At 43.9% G+C, this 27711-nt stretch overlaps 1 long non-coding RNA gene across 1 annotated transcript in view; it reads left to right on the top strand.

Moving 5' to 3' along the window:
• Nucleotides 1-7149: 7149 nt before the first annotated feature.
• The window catches only part of LOC148685964 (uncharacterized), a 42688-nt gene continuing 22126 nt past the window's right edge, over nucleotides 7150-27711 (top strand). The window contains exon 1 of the long non-coding RNA XR_015949624.1: nucleotides 7150-7303. This is a non-coding gene — a long non-coding RNA (uncharacterized LOC148685964). The remainder of the gene's footprint in view (nucleotides 7304-27711) is intronic.

The raw sequence follows: 27711 nt of genomic DNA, 5'->3' as shown, positions 1-27711 counted from the left end.
TAAAAAATTTAACTCTGTGCTGCCCTATATTAAAATTATAACTGTAAGAAACACTTGCCAAATATTGCTTTCCGGTGGGTTAGTGTTGTGCATTGGCGGCCGCCAGGCTCGTTTGCACTGAGCTTTGGGAAAGAGGAGGAGAAATATTGCTTTCCGGCGGGTCAGTGCTGTTTATTGGTGGCCGCCAGGCTCGTTTGCACTGAGCTTTGGGAAAGAGGAGGAGAAATATTGTTATTCAGCGGGTCATTGTTGCATATTGGCGGCCGCCAGGCACGTGACAATGCAAAACGCCCTTCTCGTCGCCGCACGTCGTGGCACATCAGCCAGCGTCTCGCGGCACACTAGTGTGCCGCGGAACAGTGGTTGAGAAACGCTGCATTAGACCCCCACCCCTGTGATAGGTGATTTGGCTTACTGGACAGAATAATCTGGCCTGCTTAATGAATTATTTGATTTGTCCAAAACCAACCTTGTATAAGGTGTTGTTTTTGTTTAGTCATGCTTCTGCTTTCATACGGTAGGTGACATGTTGGATAGTTTTGAAGTGGTGCAATCATTGATTGCAGCTTGTGGTTAGCCTAGACTCGAGAAAGCTCAACCATGACTTGCTAAGCCAAGGCTTGGCTTTGCCAAGTGTGAGCTCGTTCTTGAGCTAAGCCAAAGTTTGGTTTAGTATGACCTGTGGATCAGGCCCTTAATCTACAGGTGGAGGAAAGGTCATCTTTCTGCTCACCCATGTCACATTTTAAATAATGCCTTCACTCATCCTGCTTTACAGTAAACCAGCTTGTAAAATAGTAATGTATGGTTTGGTTCTACTCTCTTTATCTTACATTCTAAATGATATAAAAAAGGACGTAAGGACAACAATGCTGTCTTTGGCTTAGGATTGTGTTCTAACCTTCTGTCTCAGACTACTGAATTATTTTATTTTGTGTATTGTAATTGCTTCTTCACTAATACCCCTTTCCCCATCTTCTTAATGAGCATCTGGAAATACTAGTTTTTAAAGTGATGATAAGATGCCATGCTAGAAATGCTTTTTTCAGTTTCTGTTTTTTTTAAAGGCAACTTTGGTAGGTTAAATAAAAGCAACAGCCTAGATATTTTAGAGAAATAATAGGCTAAGATAATGAGGTTTCAGAGGCAGCTCATGTGTGTATTATAATGACTTTTTCATGGGGATTTTTTTTTTTTAGTATGCAGTGTCATATTGTGCTACTGCTGCCTGGTATTTTTTAACTATGAGAGCCTTCATTGAGATGACAGATAGTAGGATTCTTTCATGAGACTTGCCCTTGGATTAGAGGTCTCTTATTTGTTCACATTGATGTGATAAATGATAATGGTTCTTGAGGAACTGATACTGTTTATTGTGTTCACTGAGAGTCTTTCCTTTGCAATCACTTTTAAAAGAAAGGCAAACACAAACAGGTATTAAATCACTGCTGTGAAAGTTTCACTTAAAATTTTAAAAGCAGAATGATATAAAACTCTTCCTTGGTTCTGGGTTCTTGCTCCCCACCCCCATACCTAGTTTTTGCCTCCTTGGTGACCTCAGAGCCTGCCTAAGGGGGCTGACTCTAGATCTGTGACGAATCCACTAAAAGTGTTGATTACGGTATAATGTGCTGTACCTAGTTTGAATCTAATACCTGTGTCTTATCCCTTAGTCTTTATCTTCATTCATGAGATACACACTTTCAGAACAGCAGCACAATGGTCATGCACAAGTCCAGAATAATCCAATGGAATACATGACTCACGTCCAGTCCTTCTAATAATATGAGCTTTGAGGTTGAGACCATTGTTAAGAATGTTAAGAGTCATTGTTAATGTTGAGAATGAAAGAGAACTGTTTTCTGCTGGCATATAGTAACTGTCTTTGTATCATGGCATTGCAATTTAGCAAATAATATGTAATTTGGGAAGGTTTTCTCCTGGTTCTTCTCACCCTGTAGGTGTTACAATTAATTACAGCAGTGTTTTCTGCTTTGCAAGTACTATTATCGTTAATGATGATTGGTGTAGATAATTTTGCTAAGACTCCCAGATCCTAGCTTAGGGCTATCACTTTGATTTTTAAAGTGTTGATTGTTTCTTATCTAACTTTGAAAATGAGATTAGATACATTTAAACCGATGTTTCTTCTATTGTCTAAGTATGTAGATTTATATGGTAATTTAAAATCTGATAAGCTAGGAGTGGCATAATAAAGCAATCACAGTAGCTGACACATTCCAGAGAATCCAATTCAGTCTTGATTCAAATTGGGTGGGGGGTGGGGAATTACTACTGAATGCTAAAGAACCATGTATCATAGAAAACATTTTAAACTGATGCTATCCCTTGCAAGATACCAAGTAGTCAGTTTTGGGCTTTCTGAAAGGTGCAGCTATGCATTTTATATGGCACTGGGCTCATTGTTCTTGTTTAGTCGTTTAGTCGTGTCTGACTCTTCGTGACGCCATGGACCAGAGCACTGGGCTCATAGCATCTGATAACACATAATAAACCAGGGTTGGCCTTCTAGAACTCCCATCCACCCTCCCTGTTGGCCATGCTGGCTATGACTGATGCGAACTAAAGGCCCAACAACATGTTAAAGGCCACAGGTTCCCAGTCCTTATTATAAACCAAAATTATTGTTATGATTTATTATCCCCATTAAATAGTTCTTAAATAAGAAGAAACCAATGTATACTCATTGAGATAAATAAGTCTCCTCTTTTCAGTCTACCACATTGCAGTTATTGCAAAAATGAACAGCATGCAAGGCACTGGGCAGAGTGTAGAAATGATACCATCCCCGTATTTAGTGCTCAAAGTTGCTATCAAATAGCGCAGGTAGCCATATTAGTCCAAAATATGAGAAATCCAAAAGGATAATGTCTTTTGGCTCCTACAGACATGTTCGTTGGGTATTCATTCATAGTTTGCCCAAAGCTTACAAAGAAGCTACATGGTGTCCATTTGTTCTGATTTGATTACAGGGAAGTTATCAATTTTCCTATCAATCAGTTGTTATCCTATACTTTTTTAGTACATTTCCTATAACTTTGCAGACCGTAAAAAGGTATTTCTTTTTTAAAGTTAGTTTGTAGTACCAAACTGCTTTAATCCACCAAGCTAAATTTCTGGTATGCCAATGAAACCCTCTCACAAAATAGTGACAGTCTGGAGGTGACCTTTATTAGGACCAACCAAAATGTCAAAAAATAGAGAGCCCACTTTTGAGTTCTCAATTACTCTTTAGGGCTGCATGTTCAGCAAAATGGTGTGGGGTGACTTCGGCATGATCTTAAATCCCCAAGTCCGCAATTTGTAGCAAAAGAAAGTGCAGGAAGTGTCCGACAGACAATTAGTTTTTTAAAAAATTTTTTTAAAAAGTAAACTTTATTAATTCATTCTTTAAAACAAGTACAATAAAAGAAAGATATCTGTACAACAAATCTATACATCAAATATAAAAATAAAACCACTTCCCAACTCTTAACGTATCGCTTATTTCTCATATTCTCTGTATTCTTGCGTTGTCATTTCTCTACTTATGTCATATTAATATGATTTTCTTTTCTTATCACTTAGCTCCTTAAAAAAACCCCTGCTCTCCTCTAGCTTAAACAGACCCTTAATTCCGTTTTAATATTCTTTTTTCTAAAATATTCCTCTACATATTCCCATTTTTTAATCAATTTTTGTTTCGGTATATTTCTTATTACGGCAGTCATTTTGTCCAGATTCATAAATTCAACTGCACAAAAGAAAGTGCAGGAAGTGTCCGACAGACAATTAGGTGCAAAACAGATTTCAAGCTGACCAGAAGGCTTGCTGGGATAAAGAAACAATGTATTTAGCCTATAAGGGTACGAGGGTGGCGCTGTGGCCTAAACCACTGAGCCTAGGGCTTGCCGATCGGAAGGTTGGCAGTTCGAATCCCTGCGACAGGGTGAGCTTCTGTTGCTTGGTTCCTGCTCCTGCCAACCTAACAGTTCAAAAACACGTCAAGTGCAAGTAGATAAATAGGTAGGTACCCTCCGACAGGAAGGTACTGTAAACGGCGTTTCCGTGCGCTGCTCTAGTTTGCCAGAAGCGGCTTAGTCATGCTGGCCACATGACCTGGAAGCTGTCTGCGGACAAACGCCGGCTCCCTCGGCCTTTAGAGCGAAATGAGCGCACAACCCCAGAGTTGTCCGTGACTGGACCTAATGGTCAGGGGTACCTTTACCTTTACTTAGCCTATTATTTAAAAATGTAAACTCTAGCAGTTAGTAAGTGGCATTGCTGTTAAATGGCACAAAAGCAGCCAATTATCATACTAACATTACATAAAATGGTGCCTATGACCGGAGGGTGACTCCAAGTAAGTACAGTAAGAATCATTTTCCCATTTGCACTGCACTGCTCTTCATGCTTAATATTTAATGACTGCTGTTACGGAAAAGGAGGGGGGGTACCTGAGTAAAGTCTCCCTCTGATTCTGGTGTCATTTTGCTCCTTTGTCCCTGCCATGAAATTGCAAGCGACAGCTCACATACAGGAAGGTGCCCCAGCAGATAATCCTTGAACAGTTTAAGATATCACCAGGCGAATTTCTCCCCTCAGGAGTTGCCCAGGTGATAGACTATGCAAACTTGGACCTCATTGTTCTTCCCTTGTGAATACTCAAGGATTTCCTCCTGGTGCTTATTACGCATTCTTCCTCCACCAAGAAGTTGTTGTTTAGTCGTGTCCGACTCTTCGTGACCCCATGGACCAGAGCACGCCAGGCACTCCTGCCTTCCACTGCCTCCCGCAGTTTGGTCAAAAAGAAGTTGTTACCTTTATGTTAATATTGTGCATTTCTTTACCTTGAGTCATTACTTTATGTTAATCCTGATTACCCATATGTTAATGCTATGTAGACCTTCCCCTTTTCTAACGTGTTAGCTATGTAACTGTGATGTAGTGGTGATGCTTTTGAAATGTATTCTGGGATTTAGGTAGGAAGTTTTAAAAGTTCTTGTAACCCTGTTCAGTCTTGGCTTGAACCTGCTGCACAGTAATAAACTTTGCTATTTTGCTCCGGATGGTGGCTGGACTCCTTCCTTTTCATTCCGCAGTGGATCGCGGGCTCGTGCCCATCGAGTTGGGTGGCAGAGCAGCCTCGCACCTAGATTTTTCCGTAACACTGCTCATTATTGCAAAGAGTGCATGGGCCAAATTGTTTGTAACCTTTGGCTTGCCATTCTACAGCACCAAGCTAGTGCTGACTTGGTTGGGGACTCCAGTTCCAGCAGATTGTGAAGCTTGCACATTGTGAGTTGCACCATGAACTACCTTTCTTGAGTTTGTCCATGCAAAGAACTATTTGTCCCTCTCCCTTCTTCCTATGTGATTTCCTTGTGTCCTCCCCCTTGTCTCCCCCCTTTTTTTCATGAGAAGCAATGATGGTTGATGCATAATGGCTTTTGCTACGTATTGCCACAACATAATAAAAAAGGCAAAAAAAAAAGGAAAGAATTGGTTTTCTATGTTCTTCTATCTACCAGCATGCCTAGTTTTGCCAGAAAGGAGTGAAGACAAACATGAATAGTGTGTGCACATGGCGAACCTTATGCCTTTCAACAGCCTTCTCTCTTTTCTCCTGCATATCAGAGATCTCTGTGATTCACTTAGTTATGTAATCCATCTTTTATAACTGAATTGTGATCAAACAATATTGTAACCATTGTTCTTGCTGCTTTTACATCTTCACAACAGACCCTGCAATAACTTTAGACAGCTGAGTTAGATTGTTTTTCTTAAATCTCTTTTCAGGCTGTACATACTGATTAGTTAAGATAAAGATAAAGAGGTTACAGTCTTGGAAGAAAGCCCCATTTCTCTGTTTGGGCGGAGAGCATGAATTAATAAGACTTCATTCCTCTTAGTTAATGCCTGGTAACTGCTGTAGGAAGGGGAAATTTGGCATGAAGAAAGTTTTTTAAAAATATGTTCGTGTCGCTTCCTGAAAACTGTTTTAATTGCTTCAGAAGCAGATCATCCAAAGGCATTCAGTCCCCCGCCGCAATACACACACACACACACACACACACACACACACTCCTTGCAGTTTTGAAGCATTCCACAGGCACAGAAAAATAGTCATTTAAATACAGGTAGGTAGCCGTGTTGGTCTGAGTCGAAGCAAAATAAAAAAATTCCTTCAGTAGCACCTTAAAGACCAACTAAGTTTTTATTTTGGTATGAGCATTCGTGTGCATGCACACTTCTTCAGATACACTTGAAACAGAAGAGTCAGACCCTTATGTATATACAGAGGGTGTGGGGGGGTGGGAATGGGTGATGGGCTGATGGGAGTGGTAAACCTGTAGATGGCTGTTAACGACTGCTGATGACTGCAATTGGTCCTGCGGGGAAAAAACAAGGGCTGAGGCACTAAAGAAAGCTTGATCATGCATAATGAGATAAGAATCCAATGTCTCTATTCATCCCAGGTGGCTCCATGGTTTTAAGCTTGGTAATGAGTTCCAATTCAGCAACTTCTCTTTCCAGTCTGCTCCTGAAAATTTTCTGTAATAAAACAGCTGCTTTGAGATCTTGTATAGAATGTCCTGGGAGATTGAAGTGTTCTCCTACTGGTTTCTCTGTCTTGTGTTTCCAGGCTGGAGCCTTTAATAATTTTATATTAGTGGATGCTGTTAGAGTTAGTCACATGATTCAAATGTGTTGCCAAATAATACTACTTAGAAAAGCTGCAGGTGCTCTGTTCAGTCCAGGACGAAATGTTCTGAAGCAGATTTGCCAACTGCAGGGCAGAATATTCCTCATTGAATAAGTGCCTGTTACAGATGGTAAAGCTCAGATGTTGTGTTAAAAGAGAAATACGGTAGGTTGCACATTAAGGCTGTGCCGAATTCTTGGGCCGGGCTTTTTTTTTTGCAAATGTTTGGCCTCCCACGAAACAAACATTCTTTTTTCCTACCTTTTTTGTGGGGCACAAGAGACCTTTGCAGAAACATTTGTAGGACCTGGTAGGGTGGATGGAGCTGCCTTTTTTACATTAAATTTTTTTTTGCAGCCAGCTTCTAGCCAGACGACTCTTCTTCCTGTGAATCATCATGTGACCATGCAGTGTCATGTGGCCCACCTAATCATTTCCAGGAAGAGCTCCACGGCTGGAAGCTGATTGCAAATGAAGTGTGAGGCTTTCTGTACTTTAAAGAGTAGTTTGTTGCTGCATCCAATTAAGCTACTCCAGTTCTTTTGGCCAGAAGATTGAGAAGACCTATTGCTGAGCCTGTCCTTGATGCCACTGTTGGTAATATTTTTTTTCATAATTATGAATATGGGCTAACCGTGGTTTTAGAGTTGAATAATTAGTTTCTTCTTTATACTTTGTGAACAGCATAGGGTGTACCCTCTACTCTGGAGCTATTAGTGTCACCCTTATCTCATTGTTAGCAAAAAACCCATTTCAAATTTGACAGTGTTCCTCGTATATCTTCAGCAGAAAGATGTTCCCTCAGTATACATTAGCATTTTTTGTACATCTTCATAAACAAAACTCTCATTCAGTGTTCCTCTGCTTTCTCCATATGGCCTGAGCAGAGAAAGTTTTGCTTGGCAATTATCTTGTTTTCCAAGTATTTTTCATAAGCGTTTGCCTTGGCATCCATCAGTTTTATGTGTATCTTCTTAGAAAGTAAGGTGTCTGCTCAGCATTCATTGACATACAGAACACAGTCTCATTACAGGACAAAGGATGAGCTATGCATAAAGTCAAATATCAAATTAGCATTACAGGAAGTTTTTGATGTGCTCTGAATATATCATTAGTATAAGTAGTTAACAAAAAGTTCCTCACACAACCAGCAATTGTGATAGGTAATTAAGACTCTTTTTATATTCTACAGTCATGCACTGAGCTCCATTAATACACTGTATCCTAGATATGCCCTATTCCAGCATATGAGATATGAAGCTGCCTTATATTGAGTCACTCCATTGGTCATCTCACTCAATATTATTTGATCTCATTGGCTCTAGGGGCTCATACAGGGGTTGAAATGAAAGGGGTTTTACAGTTTTGAAAGCAGTAATTAATCACTGAAATTTTAAGTGGTTCAATCCATCTTGATTCAAAATGGTGTCCAATTGTATCCAAACATATACGGAAACCTGCTCAGGAACAGTCAGGCAAATTTTGGTTAGAATATCTTAAGAGGTGTCCAAATGCATAGTGAACAACTAACTTTCCAAAATACATTGTTGATTAGACTGTATCTGTCTTATTTGTAATTAGTAAATACAATCAAACCTCGGTTGTCGAATGTAATCCATTCTGGAAGTCCTTTCGGCTTCTGAAACATTTGACAACCGAGGCGCAGCTTCCGATTGGTTGCAAGAGTTTCCTGCACTCAAGTGGAAGCCTCGTCAGACGTTCGGCTTCTGAAAAACGTTTGAAAACTAGAGCATTTACTTCCGGGATTTTGGAATTCAGGAGCCGAAACGTTTGAAAACAGAGCCGTTCAGGAGCCGAGGTTTGACTGTATGTAGTTTTAATGTTTATTATTTAGCAACTGTTTTATTAGTGTGGCTGTCTTGGAAGAAAATTGTTTTAAAAGGCAGCTTAGAAATATTTGAAATAAAACAAACAGAACAAGCACCTGTCAAGTTTCAAATGGCAGCATATTTACAGTAGCACTATAAATTATCTTCTGATCTATGGAATGGTGTTACTGGCTTGGGGGCGAGGGACAAATTAGAATACACTGCAGTCAGTTCTAGAAGTCTGGAATATCCTGTTATCTCTGGATTTAGGACAAGCCCTCCACAAATGACAATATGATCCAACTTTACCATAATGTTTCTTATAGAACTTTAGACTGTTTACAAATATAATGTAACCCTATTATGCGTCAAATACCAATGCCCAAAACCCTTAAAAGGTAATCCTTTGATGTTAACCTACCCGGTAGGACAATTGGAAGATGAAATTGCAGGCTACATTTCTGGGTCAGGATTAGAGCCAATATGGGCTGTCTTTTTAATATAAATTGGATCTTTGGCCCAGACATAAGAGCCCCATAACTTAGCGTAGAAACGACACTTAAAAAATATGGTACATCTGCTTGCAATGAGATTCTCCGAGCTATATCTATAATCTGTATTGAAGTAAATGTTGTATTTGGAAGGATCAGGGGTTTTTACACTTACCAGATTTAAACTATAGTTTCTGTTACAAAAAAACAAACCAAAAATGTAATCTTGTCAAATTTTTGTGGCTGAGTTCTGTATAGAGACACATACTTTAGAGACTTGAGTACTGTGGTACCTTGGATTATGAACTTAATCCGTTCCGGAAGTTCATTCTTAAACCAAAACCGTTCTTAAACCGAGGCACACTTTCCCCAATGAGGCCTCCCACCGCCAGTGCCCTTCCACCATTCGGATTCCGTTCTTAGACCAAGGTAAAGTTTACAACCTCCAGTTTTACGGAGTTCGTAACCGAATCGTTTGTAAACAAGGCTGTTCTTAAACCAAGGTACCACTGTCTTGCTAAATGCCACATAATCTGGCAGTATTTAACCCAGATTCCAAATCCACAAATGCCAAAATATCAGTTGGTTTTCACTGATTATAGGGCTGTTTCTTCTGTATTACGCTTGACTCCCACACCTCTGGAGGTCACATGGCTCCCTCTGATGATGCTCTCATAATGTAGAAACACTGAGAGGAATCAGATGTGGGGTGATATACAGTGGTAGTCATACTCAGAGTAGACCTACAAAATTAATAAAACATCTACTGGTTCCTGTGGGTCTACTCTGAGCATGATTTAGTTCTATATTAACCCATAGGTACCGTACTTCCCACACTTAGGATCACCATGAAGCCTTGCAGTTGGTGACACTCATGTAGCTGCAATACTGATTCCTCTTAAGTGGCCTTGGAATTCTTATACTACCAGAACACCATGGGTTGCAGGCCTCCTACATCTCTCACATCACGGACTTAATATACAAATGACCTCTTCATTGACTTAGGTTTCTGCTTCATATAACAAGAACTAAGGGATAAGTATCACTTTCTGGACTTCCAACTTTGGTACTGAGCTTAATATCCTTATTTTCAATTAGGCTTGTTCTAATTGAGAAAATAAAAATTTTCAGATCAAATTATAAATGCGGTACTGTATATTCATTAATACATATAGGACAAGTGTTTGGCAAACTAAACATTTGTCCTGTATGTATGTATTAATGAATATAACACGTTTATAATTTGATCTGAACATTTTTGCTTGTCGAGCAGAGGCTTTAACACAATTCTCTGGTTTATCTTGTGCCAAATTTGATTACATTCCTTGAACATTAGTTTCAGAAGGCTCACTGGTCCAGGAGACGGCTAATTAAATATGTTTGACACTTGTTCAGATAAAATGTGAATTTCGTGTTCCGTTTTTGTATTTTAGGAGCATCCTGTGCCCCTTTGTTTATATTTTTGTATACAGCAACAAGTTCATTTTGTAACATGAACTCAGCACACGTTGGGGGGGGGGAGAGGAAGGAAGACAACCTTTGCATTATTATTAAGCACTGTTTGGTTTCCTAAGATCAGCACCCTGATCCAAGCAATGCAGACAAACCCTTATAACCATCATACAGCTGCAAAGAAAGGCCCCTCTGCAAGGATACTGTCTCTTATAGCCCCACAGCACAAACACATCTTGTTGGCCAATATTTCTCCCTCAGTTAATGTGAACAACTGCCTCTGAAAAGATCACAGTCATAATAGATGCTCACTAGTAAGTCGGAAGGCATGCTCAGCTATGAATATGCAAACAGAAAACAGCAGGGGACTACACACAAATATAGCGACTCAGAGGAGAAACTGTGAAATTCAGGATCTGGCAGGGTAACTGATAAACAATGTGACATAAATTTGCACTGCAAGAAAGTTGAAAAACTGGAATTTTAATGAATTATACTTTCCCAGTCCACTTGCACATACACATAGTCTAGTATTGTCCAATAATATGCATGGATTTTTTTTAACCATCTAGGTGGCTTCAGATATGTTTTTCTTCTTGAAATGTACCCCTGGCCCATGTCATATTACTGTATTACTGAAATGATTTACTCCAGGACTTCAGGCAATTTGCACGTATGTGTGGTTGTATATGTGATATATAGATAGGTATGTGTATATGTTCACCATTATTTATTCAATTAATACTGAAAATATGTTGCAGTGGGCAATGAAAAGCTGTGTTAACTTTTAATTAGCATGTATATGGTGCTTTAGAAAGTCTCAGGAATTTATAGCCCTGTAAATATAAGGGTACAGAATATTGAATTGCCCACAAATGTGGCAACCTTTTATTTTCTAGGTTAGGGATAGCTCTGCTCAAGTATATGGGCCATCTGGCCACCTATGTATTAACATAAGATGCAGATTTTTGTAAGCGACTGCTGTTCCAGAAATTCCATTTCCACAAATGGGAGGGAGTGTTTAGTGGTTCCACTCAACAAAGATAATAAAAATCAGTTTCAAACTGATTCCTAATTTTGATTTAATAATGTGTGCACATAATTTGCAACATTAATTCTGATTGTTCACTCCAGTGTTTTTTAAGTTTAGAAGGGCCATTAGACACTTCCCTTCATTTGTTAAAAATCTCTCATTAAAGCAAGGCATGGTGTCATTATTACTGCCTCTGCACCCTGCAGTAAGTGTTACAAAGTGCCCTCCACATTTAAAATGTGATGAATTACACCTATCAGGTCAGGTAACACACTATTACTGCTCTAATTCACTTTGCAGCCTACAAGCCCAATGCCAGTTCAGAATTTCTGCAGAACCCAGTAAATCAAGCAGAAATCTCTGCTCAAGATAAAACGCTCGAGGGATATGAATCTGGTGAAATGTGTGTCTAAAAAGTGACTTTGTAAAAAAACAAACCCTTCATTCTCAGTTTTTGAGATCAATTCTGTTCAATTTTCAAGCAGAATTTATACCTGTTTGGATTTGGGGCTGTAATATGCAATGCAGCTTATTACTCATAACTTCGTAACTAACAGTAATTTAGGGCAATCCCTACTAGTTGCCATTTTGGGGAAGATGATAAGTTACTGGAGCTATGTGTTCTCACACTTGTAGTCATCAAAGGGAATGATGCTTCCTGGGTATAATTCAGAAAATATAAGTTACTATCTTATCTTTACCAATAGATCTACAAAGGGGCAGTCTGGAAAAGTGAAGCTTTGTGTGTTCCTGCCTTTAGGATTTGAAAGTGTTTCAATTTGCCATATTAGGTTTCAGTATTGACGACTGATCTGGTGGTTATAATGTTGACTTTAGAGCCATTCAGGGATGTGAAGCCAGATAGGTTGGTCATTTTAACAGACACTTTCTAAGGACTTTTGGCTGCAAATGTTTGGGGATCCATATGGTCCCTGTATACTTAGTGGGCCTTTGGATCCAGTTTTGTTGGATTCCAGCCCATGAGGAAATTCAAGGTAATGAGATAGCAGATCAGGCCATCAAGGATACTTCGGGCCATAAATAAATTGATATTAAATTGCCTTGGTCTTCCCAATGTTGGGCTAATCAGGGGCTTAAGAGTGAATGGCAAAAATGTTTGAAAATGGGTGTCAGCAGCAGAAGTGTGTATTCCTTTTGTCCAAATTTTGGAGAATTTTTGTTTTTTTAATCAGCCGATTGAGGTGAGATAAGTTGGCCTGTTTTGGTTTTGACAGTGCACTGTGCTCTTTGAAGTAATTTGTCTAACATATATTGGGAGGACTGATTCTGGCCTTAGTGAACTATGAACAGCTACTCATGTTTTCTAGGATTGGATAAAAGAATTTCTCCTTTGCACATTGAATGAGTTGGGTGTTGTGATTTCATCAGCAGATAATGTCTTTTACGATTTAAAAAAAACCTTTGGGGTTCCGTGCTGGCAGTTCTGTGGAGCTTCTTGCAGGTTAACAGAATTTATGACAAACTTTAACTGAGAAGCATAGAAACGGGGAGGAATGGCTGCTGTTATCTAAATGGCTGCACCAGTGAGTACATGCCCTAGACTCCTGTGAGGTGTCATGAGGCATCTCCAACTGGGAAACTAGTGAATAACACTGCTGGTGTCTGCTTGTTCTAGTCCCTTAGGAACATAAGAGAAGCCCAGTTGGTTCAGGTGAAAGGCCAGTCTAGTCCATCATTCTGTTCACGTAAAGGTAAAGGGACCCCTGACCATTAGGTCCAGTCGTGACTGACTCTGGAGTTGCGCGCTCATCTCGCATTATTGGCCGAGGGAGGCGGCGTATAGCTTCCAGGTCATGTGGCCAGCATGACAAAGCCGCTTCTGGCAAACCAGAGCAGCACATGGAAACGCCGTTTACCTTCCCGCTGTAGCGGTCCCTATTTATCTACTTGCATTTTGACATGCTTTTGAACTGCTAGGTTGGCAGGAGCTGAGACCGAGCAACGGGAGCTCACCCCCTCACAGGGATTCGAACCGCCGACCTTCTGATCAGCAAGCCCTAGAATCAGTGGTTTAACCCACAGCGCCACCTGGGTCCCTATCTGTTCACATAGTGACAACAAATATGCCTAAGTAGCAAGCCCACAATTAGGGGCTGAATGCAACAGTGCACTCCCAGCTTCTGATTCCTACTAACTGGCATTCAGAGGCAGGGGGCCTTCTCGGTAGTGGGGCCCACCCTGTGGAACGCCCTTCCATCAGATGTCAAAGAAATAGACAACTATCTGACTTTTAGAAGACATCTGAAGGCAGCCCTGTTTAGGGAAATTTTTAATGTATGATGTGTTACAATATTTATATGTGCTGTAAGCTGCCCAGAGTGGCTGGGGAAACCCAGCCAGACGAGCGGGGTATAAATAATAAAATTATTATTATTATTAATGCCTCAGACTGTGGAGGTAGAACATAGCTATTGTGGCTAGTATCATTCAATACCCTTGCAAATGAAAACACAGGAGCATCCTAAGTTCTTTCAGACACTTTCTGGAGTCAGGCCATGCCTATTGCAATGGAAGAAAGAATTTGCATCAAGGCAGGGAATTCTATTACATATAGAAATTTCTGTAAAAGGGGTGCAAAAATAAAGGTAACTAGTCTAATACCTTTAGGGACCCAGGTGGCGCTGTGGTTAAACCACTGAGCCTAGGGCTTGCTGATCAGAAGGTCGGTGGTTCGAATCCCTGTGACGGGGTGAGCTCCCGTTGCTTGGTCCCAGCTCCTGCCAACCTAGCAGTTCGAAAGCATGTCAAAATGCAAGTAGATAAATAGGAACCGCTATAGCGGGAAGGTAAACGGCGTTTCCATGTGCTGCTCTGGTTCGCCAGAAGTGGCTTTGTCATGCTGGCCACATGACCTGGAAGCTATACGCTGGCTCCCTCGGCCAATAATGCGAGATGAGCGCGCAACTCCAGAGTCGGTCACGACTGGACCTAATGGTCAGGGGCCCCTTTACCTTTACCTTTAGTCTAATATACTCCCATCCTTTTAAGGGAGGCTTCCTCAACCTCTGCCCTCCAGATGTTTTTGGCCTACAACTCCCATGATCCCTAGCTAGCAGGACCAGTGGTCAGGGATGATAGGAATTGTAGTCTCAAAACATCTGGAGGGCGAGGTTGAGGAAGCCTGTTTTAAGGCATATATATGGGTAAAATTTCAGTGACAACATCAAAGAGCCTACATATTTTATGAGCTAACATTTTTCTCCTAAAGTTCAGAAATTTCATAAAGATGCTATTTTTGGCCTGTGCTAACTATTAAAATATTCAAATTTTGTGCACAGTTTGCAACCTTGTACAGCTGAAGTTGTATGGGAGTAAATGAAGGGTGCAGATGCGCTTCGTAACACAGAGACGGTATGAATAATCAGCAGTACACAAAACGCAAAGTAGATTTACAGGGGTGGGACGAGGGGGGGAAGTGGGAGAAAGACATTGAATAAAAATGACAATTCCTAATTTTGATGTTTAATGCAATAAAAAGGTACTTCATTTCTCCCCCTAAAGATGCTTTCTTAAGGGGTAAAAGTTCCTTTGTTGCTAATTATAAACTTAAAGGAACTTTTCCCTGTCAAAAATCGAACTATAATTCTCTGCAGGAGTTCCTATCTATTTAGCATAAATGTCACTCCAGGCTCTTTCTGAATTATTGGTATACTTATTCCCTTGAAAGATTTTTGAAACGACATCTTTTTAAATTCCTTAAATGGTGCCTTTAAAAAAAGAAAAGAAAGAACTTGCTATTTAAAAATACTTTAATAGAATAAATGTTCCGATAGTTTGAATCTGTTTTCAATTGAAAACCACAAGTTTAAAAACCATAAATAAACAAAATATTCCATCCTGGCTCCTACCTGGTGACAAATGAGAACTCAGAGGATGGTTTTTCCTGAAAGCTTTAATGCTGAGATTAGTGCGATACATATGCAAAAACACTAATTAAAAGCACAGCAGGCTTTTAATATATCTGCTCAAAAGCACACTTATGCTAAGGCACAGCAAGTAATATGGCTACTCAAGCAACTGCTCCTTGCATTTCTCTTATAAAGGACACAACTCAGTGCAGCATGCAGCTTTGTTCCTTTGTAAGCCATCTGGCATTCTGCCTTGAAGGCTGGACCTGCTCTACCTCTTCATGTCTCTGCTGGCATCTCTAGGACCTAGGTGAGGAGGAGGTATGGCCATTTATCATGGATGCTTTAGTTGAGATTCCTGCATTGGAGGGGGTTGGACTAGATGACCCATGATGTCCCTTTCAACCATGAGTGTAGTCAAGAGGGGGCAGCTGCCGCCCCATAATCAATAAAAATCAATAAAAATACATAGCCAACTGAGGTTCTCCCCCACAAAAATTCTGGCTACGCCCATGCTTTCAACTCTATATAATTTTATGAGTCTATGATTCTAACCTGTTACAGTCATACCTCGGTTTAAGTACGCCTCGGTTTGAGTATTTTCAGTTTAAGTACTCCGCGGACCTGTCTGGAACGGATTAATCCACTTTCCATTACTTTCAATGGGAAAGTTCGCTTCAGGTTAACTACAGACTTCCGGAACCAATTGTGTTTGTAAACCGAGGTACCACTGTACTAAAGTAATAGCCCCTTCTCTTAGAGATTCAGGGGTCATAAATAGGGGCTCTCCGGGTTAGCTTGAGGAGGTGTAAGTAGCTCAAGTGAGGTTCTTGGCAAGCAGAGGTTCAGACCCAAATCTCCTGTGTACAAGTCACAGGCTGTAACCACTGTGCAAGGCTTTTCCAAGCTGGTGCTCTCTAGATGGCAAGTGCCATCAGACCCGATTGATCCCAAACATTTGGAAGGCATTGCGTTGCTGTAGGAAGCTGTACGCTATTCTATATCAGTTGCTTTGTAGGTCCGTGAGTCAGATTTAAGTTTGACTTTGCTGATATGGCAAAGGCCTTATTTCAGTGTGCAGTTCCCTTAAACACAGAATCAAGAGGAAGCCTTTCATGTAGGAGAAGCCAGTTTTACAAACCAAGCCAGGAACAGGTGTTTTGCAAAAAGAATAAAATAAAACTAAACCCTACTTCAACTTTTTCAATATGTTTGAGAATCATGATCCTGTGAAACATTTTTAATGGAAATACTGTAGGGGAGAGGAACGGCACAGCAGAAAGGCACAAGTTAATCAAAACTCTCAGATGAAAAGTTACTGATCCTAAAAAAAAAAGTCTAGTAACTTCTAGTTTTTCTCTGATCCGTGTGTGACTTTTCTATTTAATTTGCTTAAGCTTGGCAAAGGTGGACAAGGAAGAAAGGTTTTATGAGAGAGATTATTTTACAGCGACACAACCAGATTGAGTCATTTGGAAAGCTTTAGTATTTCTGCATTAGATTCAACTGCAGAGAAGGCAGCTATGTAACTTTTGTCGTCTTTTAATAGAAATGGAACCATTTAGCACAATCTAGAAGACAAGGCACAAGCTGAGCCATCAGCTGTTCCTTGTTCTATGCAGTCCAAAATTCTGTTCTCGCAGTGGCCAGCCAGATGCCTATGGGGAAGCCTGCAGGCAGGAGAATGAGCTCAGTAGCACTTCTGCTTGTGGTCTCCAGAAATTGGTATTCAGAGACACAATGCCTCTGATATGGGAGGCAGTACATAGCCATTGTGGCTAGTAGCCACTAATATCCTCCATGAATTGGTCTAATCCCCTTTTAAAGCCGTCCAGGTTAGTAGCCATCACTATATCTTGTGGCAGCAAATTCCATAGTTTAGTAATGCAGTATGTATTGGTCTGTTCTGATTTTTCCAACATTCAACTTCACTTGTAGCCCCAGGGATCTAGTGTTGCGTGTGAGTGAGCAAATTTTCTACGCACTTGTTTCACACCGTAATTGTATACACTTCTGTCATGCCCCCCCTCAAACCCCACACACCAATAAATTGATAAACATTTCCTAATAAGAGAATTGCTTTAGCCACTTGATCATCAGGGGCGTAATCAATGAAAAGTATCTTGTATTACACTTCTGGGAGTGGAAAGAGGAGGCAAATTGTAGAGGTAACTAGCCAAGGGCCACTTTGTACAGTACAATTAAAACAGAAAAATAATTCCCAAGTGATGTTCTAGAGCATACTTGTAGTTCTTGTGAAGAAAACCTACCACTAAGTCACATGAGAAATAAATCAATGTTAACATGGAGTGCTTCTGGGAACCCCAAATGCCATCCCACAGAGAAACCAGCCTACTGCAACCAATCCTGCCTGGGTTATTTTTCAACTCAGCATCTCTATACGGATGCTCATCATTCTTCGGTGCATCTGAAATCAGGTGTACTTGAATTGTTCAATCACCCATGCTGCAGAGGCATTACCTGCTTTCAAAGCAGAAGTGACATGTCTGGTGGGGAGGAGCCACTACATTACATTCCTGGCAGGCAGGTTGCTTACTGAAAGGGGGAGGGGATGTCTGTGGGGAGGAAGTGTGCTTTGGGGACCAATCTGCTGGTGCGTTTTCTCACACTGACCTCCCTGCCACCTCACCCCTTCCCCTCTCACCCCCAGTAAGCAACAGCAACCTATCTGCTGGGAAGCTAGGTTGAACTACTGTCCCACCTGGTGAACTGCAGTCATGCCTCTGTTTAAGTACGCTTTGGTTTGAGTACTTTCAGTTTAAGTACTCCGCGGACCTGTCTGAAAATTAATCCACTTTCCATTACTTTCAGTGGGAAAGTTCGCTTCAGGTTAAGTACGGACTTCCAGAACCAATTACACTCATACCTCGGGTTAAGTACGCTTCAGGTTGAGTACTCTGTGGACCCGTCTGGAACGGATTAATCCACTTTCCATTACTTTCCATGGGAAAGTTCACTTCAGGTTAAGTACGCTTCAGGTTAAGTACAGACTTCCGGAACCAATTGTGTACTTAAATCGAGGTACCACTGTAGTTCTACTTCAAAGGAATCACGTCCTCCCTAGCAGTGTTGTTTGGTTGTTTTGTTCTCTGGCATGAAGCCAGAATTGCACCTTCCCCTCCTGCTACAGCCAATATTTTTTGAAGTTTACTCCACCTTTCAGATACCCAAAATAAAAAAAAAATTCCTTCCAGCAGCGCCTTAAAGACCAACTAAGTTTTTATTTTGGTATGAGCTTTCGTGTGCATGCACACTTCTTCAGATACACGAAAGCTCATACCAAAATAAAAACTTAGTTGGTCTTTAAGGTGCTGCTGGAAGTAATTTTTTTATTTTGTTTCAGATACCCACTCTTTCTCCATGTGTTTAGCCTATGTATCAGCATCAGCTGAATTAATTGGATCGAGTTGTAAAACATTTCTTGGACTACAGTACTGTAGACTGTGTTGTATGTGTGCTAAACAGTTAACTATTCCTCTCTTATTAAATATTCTTCTCCCCTTCTTCTTCTTCTTCTTCTTCTTCTTCTTCTTCTTCTTCTTCTTCTTCTTCTTCTTCTTCTCCTCCTCCTCCTCCTCCTCCTCCTCCTCCTCCTCCTCCTCCTCCTCCTCCTCCTTATTATTGTTATTTCTGCCCTGCCTTCCTCCTGAAGGAGCCCAGGGCAGCTATTGACAAAGTAATGAAACAATTAAAAATGAAAAAACCCTGAATGTGGGTTTTTTTTTTTCAACCAATGGAATGAATTAATTTTGTCCTGTTAAAGTTCAGATAACGCTACTTTGTTACATCTGCATTTTTTTCATATTTTATTCATTGCCTGATAAAATTTAATTAGGTTTTATTACCTTGTGTAGTGATCAAATGCTTCTTTAGGCTTGTATGTTACTGATTAGAAATACAGTGTAAATGAGCCATTAACTGATGCTAAAGAACTGCTGCGATGAATTTGACCAGAGCTGCACTTACTTTTATTTATTATTATTTATTGAATTTATATACCGCCCTGTACCCGGAGGTCTCAGGGCGGTTCACAGAATAAAATCAAAATATAAAACCACAAAATTAATAATAATAATAAAAAACAACAACCCAATTACCCCCCCCCCCCAATAAAAAACAATCTCACATTTTAAAAGGGCATAGGATGTCAATCAAATCAACTAAAGGCCTGGTTAAAAAGGAACATTTTGCCTGGCGCCTAAAGGTGTATAATGAAGGCGCCAGGAGAACTTTCCTGGGAAGAGCATTCCACTTACTGGATTCTCTTTCTTGCCACCTTTTGCTGTTAGTTACTTTGTGCTAGCTTATTTTTCCAGTCTGAAGTAAATCAAGACTCGAGTCTTGCTTAATATTGTATAAAATGGCAGACTACTCTTCATTTAGGAAAGAGAACATCCTTTATCACAAGTCCATTTGAAAAGATTTTTTTTTGTCAGAGGTATATCTAGTTGAAATTAATCTGTAGAATTTATCTTTAACTTTTCATGCCCTGGATTAAGAGTAGCTATCATTGTTCTCTAGCAGTGGCTACCATACTATAATAAATGTGGTTTGTGTGTTGTTTTTAAAACAAAATAAAAACTTTTTTTTTCTAAAAACATGCAAAACATCTGAAATATCTAACAAAATACTTATAGGGTAACTAGCCTCATATGACTAGTGTGCATGAGTCTAATTAATGCATGAATGGGTTAATGACATAAGTTAGCTGTCCTGTCAGGCTTAGCCTATGTCACTTCCCCTCACCTTGAAAGAAGATGGACAACCAAGTTTCTTGTTGTATTCAGTCTACATGTGAATTTAGTATGGAAGAAGCTCTGAGTTGTTTCCTCTGGCCGCTTGGCTTTAACCATGGAGTCTGAAACTAGTGTTTTTGTATACCAATAGTTTAGAAACTTTTACCAGTTTGTAACTGTCACGGTGGCTGGAGAAGGCTACTTCAGAGTAACGACTCTACACAGCTCTGCATTTTATGGTTTTATTGGTGCTGAGTATTTACAGTGCTAATGGCAGTGCTATTTACAAAGACACATCTGTTTAGCTTGAATCAGAACCTCCCAGTGGCTTTTGGCGCGTTTTGCGCCAACATAATAACTTGGGGAGACCCATCCTCTTCCCCCGACGCCTTTTGCGAAGTTCCGGAGTTGGGGGGACTGGCCTGCCCCCCTTCCTTTCCCTTTCCTGTCCCACCTGGGACGATGGCTCTCTTTCCCTGCCAGAGCCTTGGAACCCACTTCCTGTTTCCCCACTTGAGCTGGAGCTTTCCTTCTTTTCAGTCTCGCTCGGGTCTGGGCTGGAACTCAGGAGGGGAGGGGCTTCGCGATATCCCTTCCCCCTCACATCCATTCCCCTCCCAGGCCCCCCTTCTCCCCTCCCTAGAGGCTGCTCGGGTGTCAGTGGTGACTGAAAACCTAGAAACTCCGTGCTGTCCGATCCGGTTGGTGTGAACACCTCCCCCCAGTCCCTCTGTCTCCCTCCTTCCTCCTGTGAAGAGGGAAATCCCAAAAAGTCCGTGGCCTCAGAACTGGTGGGGGTGAAAATCTGCTGCCAGTCCACCTCGTCCTCTGACTGAGTGGACCTCGGAACTGCCCATATCTCCTCCTCCGTGTCCTCAAACTCTGCTTCCCATCTCCATGGTGAACTGCTTTCCCCCTCCTGTGTTTCCTCCTCCTCCCATTCCCGTTCCATGTGCCAGGGCTTGGGCCTGTGTGGGAAGAGGGCGTGGAATTCTTCCACTAAGAATTCCTCCTGTATCTGAGTGGCTGGGATCCACTCATTTTGGGATGGCGGGGCGTCCTCCCATGCCATGAGGTACTCCAGGCCCCCCACCCCCCTTCGTGAATCAAGGATGGCCGTTGCTTCATTGAGTGGCTCCCTGCCTCCACCCTCCCTCGGGGGTCTGTGCGCTGTCTCGGAACCTGCTACTTTCCCTGTACGGAGACAGCAGTGATCTATGAAACACTGGGTGTACCCTCATGTCCTCTGGCAGTGCCAGCCTGAATGCCACCGGGTTTACCTGCTGCGTGACCGTGAAGGGGCCCAACCTTCTGGGTGCCAGCTTTTTGCACCTCCCTCTGGTGGGCAGGCCCTCCGAGGACAACCAAACCTTGTCCCCCACCCTGATGACCTCCCCCGGTCGCCTGTGGCGATCTGCCCCCTTCTTGTACGCTTCCTTGGCCCTCTCCAAGTGCTCTCTGAGCTGCTGGTGCACCGTCTCCAGTTCCTCTGCCCAATCCTCTGCCTGTGGGCCCTCCTCCTCCTCCTCCCCCTCCCTCTCCGGGAAAGATCTGAGGTCGCGCCCGTAGTTGGCCTTAAAGGGCGACACCCCTGTGGAGACGTGCACCGCATTGTTGTAGGCAAATTCTGCCAGTGGCAGGCGATCCACCCAGTCCGTTTGCCTCTGGCTGACGTAACATCTCAGGTACTGCTGCAGAATGGCGTTGACCCGCTCCGCCTGTCCATTGGTCTGCGGGTGCCGAGCCGTCGACAAGCTGACCTCCACCTGCAGGAGGTTCATGAGCCGCCTCCAGAACCTGGAAACAAATTGGCGGCCTCTATCCGAAATAACTCTTAAAGGTAATCCATGCAGTCTGAATACGTGGTCAACAAACAGTTTGGCTGTCTCTTCTGCAGAGACCGCCCTGGCACACGGTATAAAATGGCACATTTTGGACATGAGGTCCACCACCACCAACACTGCGGTCTTGCCTCTGGACGACGGCAGGTCGGTGATGAAGTCCATGGACACTACTTCCCACGGCCTGTGCGGTGTGGCTAATGGCTCCAGCAACCCTGCTGGTGGTGCTCTGACCACCTTTGCTCGCTGGCAGGTGTCACAGCCCCTTACATAGTCCCGAACATCCTCCCGCACCCCTGGCCACCAGAAGTGTCTCATGACTAGGTGAGCGGTTTTGTCCCTTCCAAAATGACCCGCCGTCGGGTTGTTGTGCATCTGCTTGAGGACCTTACCACTGAGCTGGTTGGTGGGCAGGTACAGGGCTCCCCTGTAAAAAAGCAACCCCCTCCTTTCCTCAAAGTCTCTTGCCTGCTCCCTCCCCCCTCGCAGCTCTCTGAAGATGCGGGTGGCAAACTCATCTGTTGCCGTCAGTGCTGTGAGTTCTGCCTCGCTCACCACTGCTGCTCCGCAGGACCATGCTGATGGGGGGAAAATGTGCCGGGGTGCTGGTGGCAACTCCTCCTCCATGTACTCTGGCTTGCGGGAGAGGGCATCCGCCCTGACGTTCTGCTCCCCCGGTATGTAGTGGATGGAGAAGTTGAAGTGCGAGAAGAACTCTGCCCACCGTATCTGTCGCTGGTTGAGCACCCTGGCTGTTCTCCAGAACTCCAAGTTCTTGTGGTCCGTGCACACCTGAATGGGATGCTTAGCGCCCACAAGGAAGTGTCTCCAATGCTGGAACGCAGCGTGGATCGCGAGAAGCTCCTTATCAAACACCGTGTAGTTGCGCTCTGGCTGGGTCAGCTTTCTGGAGAAGAAGGCACAGGGTCTCCACTCTCTGTTGGCATCCAGTTGCAGCAAAATGGCGCCCAAAGCTCTGTCTGAAGCATCGGTTTCAACGCGTAGGGGCGCATCCTGCACCACGTGGAACAGGTTCTGGTCGGAAGCGAACACCCTCTTGAGGCTTTCGAACGCTGCTTGCGCCTCTGGTGTCCACCTGAACTTCTGCTTGCCTCTCAGGCAGTCCGTGATGGGAGCCGTAACGCGAGAGAAGTTCTTGATGAACTTCCTGTAGAAGTTGGCGAAGCCTAGGAGGCGTTGGGCATCTTTGCGCGTCCTGGGGCTGTGCCAGTCCAGGATGGCCTGCACCTTGTCCTTGTCCATCGCTAGGCCCCTGTCTGACAGCTTGTAGCCCAGGAAGTCCACCTCCCTGGTGTGAAACTTGCATTTCTCCAGCTTCACATACAGGTGGTTCTCCTTCAGGCGCTGCAACACCTCCCTGACATCCTTCACATGCTGCTCGGGGTCATTGGAGTATATAAGGATGTCATCCAGGAAGACCAGGCATTTCTTGAAGAGGAGGGACCCCAGGACGTGGTGCATGAAGGCCTGGAAGCATGCTGAGCCCCCTTGCAAACCGAAGGGCATCACCAGATATTCAAAAGAGCCCAGCGGCGTGAACATCGTGGTCTTCCACTCATCACCTTCCCGGATTCTGATCAAGTTGTACGCCCCCCTCAGGTCGAGCTTGGTGAAGATCTTGCCCCTGCGTGCCGCTGTCAGCAGATCATCCACTCTGGGCATTGGGAAAGCCACCGGTTCCGTCATGGAATTCAGCCGTCTAAAATCCACCACCAGACGGTGCTGTTGCGTGTCCTTCTTGTCCACCCAGAAGACCGGGCTGCCCCCCGCTGCCTTGCTTTCTCTGATGAACCCCCGCTTGAGGTTCTTGTCGATGAACTCCCTCAGATCCTCCAGTTCCTGATCTGACATGGAGTACAGCTTGGCTGGGGGTAGCGTGGCCCCTGGCACCAGGTTGATCTGACAGTCAAAGGACCTGTGTGGGGGTAGGTGGTCGGACTCCGCTTCGCTGAAGACCTCCTGTAGGTCCCAGTACGGTTTGGGTATTGCCTCACCCCCTTTGATGTGCATGGTGGCCACTGTGGCGATGGGAGGCCCCTCCCCTGGTTGGCGCTGCATGCAATGTTCCAGACAAAAGTCCGATCCAAACGTGATGCATCTCTGGTGCCAACTGATGGAGGGGTCATGGCGCGCCAGCCAGCTCATGCCCAAGACGATGGGGGGGTCGGAAATGGTGGTGACATTGAATGCCAGTGTCTCTGAGTGTCGCCCCACCGCCATTCTCATGGGGGGGGGTCTGGTGGGTGATGCCCCCCCCCCAGCAACTCCCTGCCGTCTATGGTGGAGACGTGCAGGGGGAAGTCCAGCTGCAGAAGTTGGATTTGGTGCTCTTCTGCAAAGTTTCTCGAGAAGAAGTTGGCTGAGGCACCACTGTCAATTAACGCGAGTACCGTCAGGGGATAGCCATTTGGGAGCATTAGCGTCACTTCTGGAACCACCCCTGCTCTGGGGGTGGGTGGGCTGTCGCTGCCCCTCGCTGTGCGGGTGGGCGGGTTGGGGCCGGTTAGTTCTAACTGTGCCTGGCTGCTGCCCCTTGTCTCCTGCAGCCAGGCTGTCTCGTTTCCCTGCTGTGGTGCTGCTTCAGTGGGGGAAGGCACAACCGTTTCCGCCCTTCCTTGCCACTCCCTGCGATGAGGGCAGTCTCTGACTCGATGCTGGGGGGAGTTGCAGAGAAAGCAATTCCCGCCTCTTCCGACCTTGCGTCTTGGCGCCGCCGGGGTTTGAAAAGCCCGCGCGCGCGCTCCACCGATCTCCATCGGTTCCGGCTCTGAGCTCGGGCTGGGCGGGACTAGGGGTGGGCCCTGGGGTGGGGTTTGGTGATGAGGTCTGTCCTGGGAGCGTGGGAACCAAGGCTTTGCTGCGCGCGTTGTTTGTTTGTCATTCCATCTGGATTCCTGTCTCACCCCCACCGCTAGCGCCGCTTTGCTTAACTCATCCATCGTCCGCGGTTTCGGACCTCTCGCTAGTTCATCCTTAACGTCTGAGTGCAACCCCAGGTAGAAGGCTGATTTCACTGGCTCACTGTTCAAATCCCACCCCAGTTTGTGCACTAGCATGGTGAATCTCGCCCAGTAGTCTCGAACTGTCGATTTCCCTTGTGTTAAGTTGTGAAGCTGCTCTTGCGTGGCTTCCATTTCCGAGTCACTGGCATACATGATTTTCAACGCTTCTAAGAAGAGTTTTGCATTCTTTATGCAATTATTTTTTTGCGTGATGAGCGGTCTGACCCATTCTCTGGCAGCCCCCGTCAAATGCTCTATGATAAAGGAGACTCTGTACGCGTCATCTGGGAACTCTGCCGCATGCAGTTCCAGCGCATAATTTATTTCCGTCTCAAAGCCTAGGTACTCTCTCGGGTCGCCGCTAAACTTGGTGACTAGGCTCTGTCCCCTCCTCACTTGGACTAGCTGGGGCTGGGGCACCCCCCCACCTCTTGCAGCCTTTTCCTCATCTAGCTTTTTCTGTAACTCCGCCACCATCACCCTGAGTTGCTTCTCAGTCTCATCTTTCGCTCTCACCTGCTCTGCCAGTTTGTTCAGCTCCTCCCGCGTTGCTTGTGCTTCTTCCTGAGCTGCAAGTAATTGCTGGTGTGCCTGCGTTGTCAGGGTCTGTAAATTCCGCAATTCCTGTGCTGTGGCCTCGGCTTCCAGCCTCCACTGCTCAGCTTCTTGCGCACTCATCGCTGCCGCTCCAAAGTAGCCAGAAAGACTGGGAGGTTGCTGTCACGGTGGCTGGAGAAGGCTACTTCAGAGTAACGACTCTACACAGCTTTGCATTTTATGGTTTTATTGGTGCTGAGTATTTACAGTGCTAATGGCAGTGCTATTTACAAAGACACATCTGTTTAGCTTGAATCAGAACCTCCCAGTGGCTTTTGGCGTGTTTTGCGCCAACATAATAACTTGGGGAGACCCATCCTCTTCCCCCGACGCCTTTTGCGAAGTTCCGGAATTGGGGGGACTGGCCTGCCCCCCTTCCTTTCCCTTTCCTGTCCCACCTAGGATGATGGCTCTCTTTCCCTGCCAGAGCCTTGGAACCCACTTCCTGTTTCCCCACTTGAGCTGGAGCTTTCCTTCTTTTCAGCCTCGCTCGGGTCTGGGCTGGAACTCAGGAGGGGAGGGGCTTCGCGATATCCCTTCCCCCTCACAGTAACCAAACAATGTTTTACTGCCTGGGCAGTAAACTTTTTCCAACTACTGCCTGAGCAGTAAACTTTTTCCAACTTTTTTTTTATGGAAAAGCACATGAATCTAACCTCTGAAGAGTTTTATAAGTAAAACAGTTTATAACTTACTCTATGTGTGGTCTTATCTTTGTGCTAGGGAAGTGGGATACTTTGGGATTCACTGGAAAGGGCACATTTTAAATATTGTACAGCCCTCGCCAAAGAGGACTTGCTCCAAACTTGTCTTAGCTTCCGATAAGTAAGTTGGGGAGAAGGTTTCAGCCTAGTTTTCCTCCAACGATGCTACATTTCAACAGTGAAGGATTTGTATGAGAGAGCATTCAAAAACATAAGAGTCTCCTCCCCGCCTCCAAGTTATGTTGCACAAGTATCCCCTTAGCAAATTTCTGCCTTAATTCACTGGTATTCTATATGTCAGTTTATCTGCTGTTGCTTATCTGCTCAACTTGCGCAAGGATGGTCCTGCCACTGAGTGAGACCTAAGAAAGCCAGTGGTGATAGCTGGGGCAGAAGTCAGGGTGACCTGCACTAGGTAGAGGCAGTGACAAGCAGAGCAAACGAATGATAATTTAGTCCCCATCCTCCTCCCTTCTGAGTTCTACCAGGGCAACCCTGGGACTAAGGATAAGGAAGTTGCCACAGGCATTAAGAAAACTGACAGGTTGTAAGTATGAAGGCAGACAGGGAGAAGAAGATGGAGGTTAGTTCCCACAGTGCCCATTGCCCTAATGAACCAACCTCCGCTGTAGGCAGCTGGGTTGGCATGTCACGAAAGGACAGCAAATAGTTATTTGATGGATTATTGCTATTTTTACTTGGGGATAGAGGTGCTTGTGGGATTTTCTGCCTCAGGTGCCAAAATAACTTGTGTGCTGTACCCTTCGACTGGCAAGAGAAGGATCTCAGTTTGCTGCGCTGTCTTAGGCAGTAAAATGGCTAGGGCTGGCCCTGGCAGAGTCAGCGGCCAGTTACTTTGGAAAGGATCAAACAGTTTTAAGCTGGTGGAGGCACACTTTAGAAATCTCTGTGTTTTAATCAAAGCATCTGTATGTTTCGAAATCCCAACCACAGCCATACTCTACTGTCCCCTTAGGTAACCGGCTAGCAGTTGAACAGCCATGTGATGCTACAGTCGACTTACTTTCCCAGTGACCCATGATATCAGCCTGCTCCTGCCTGCAGCCCTTACTTCTGCTTTGTTAGACAGCCTGATGAGACTGCCTATTGAAATTCTTCCTTTTCAACATCAAAGAGACGAGCTGTGCTCTCCAGCTTTTTAATAGATTCCGTTATAGTGGAGATCACTGATTCATTTTCACCAGAGATAGCCAGTCATTGTAAAGAGCAATTACATATAATGGGAACCTTGTGGTTCTTAGACACTCTCTTAACAAACACACTGTGCTTACCCAGACAAGGGGAATGAGCTAATATATTGGTAGTAGAGCATGGTGCCTTTCTAGATGGCTTTGCTAACTATTTATTAAATTTATAGGAAGCTATCTAATCAGCATGTTAGAAAAGGG

The sequence above is a fragment of the Zootoca vivipara genome, chromosome 4, assembly GCF_965207765.1.
Source record: "Zootoca vivipara chromosome 4, rZooViv2.hap1.1, whole genome shotgun sequence".
Lineage (NCBI taxonomy): Eukaryota > Metazoa > Chordata > Lepidosauria > Squamata > Lacertidae > Zootoca > Zootoca vivipara.
Note: the sequence above shows the minus strand (reverse complement) of the source record. Positions and strands in the feature narration are given on the sequence as shown.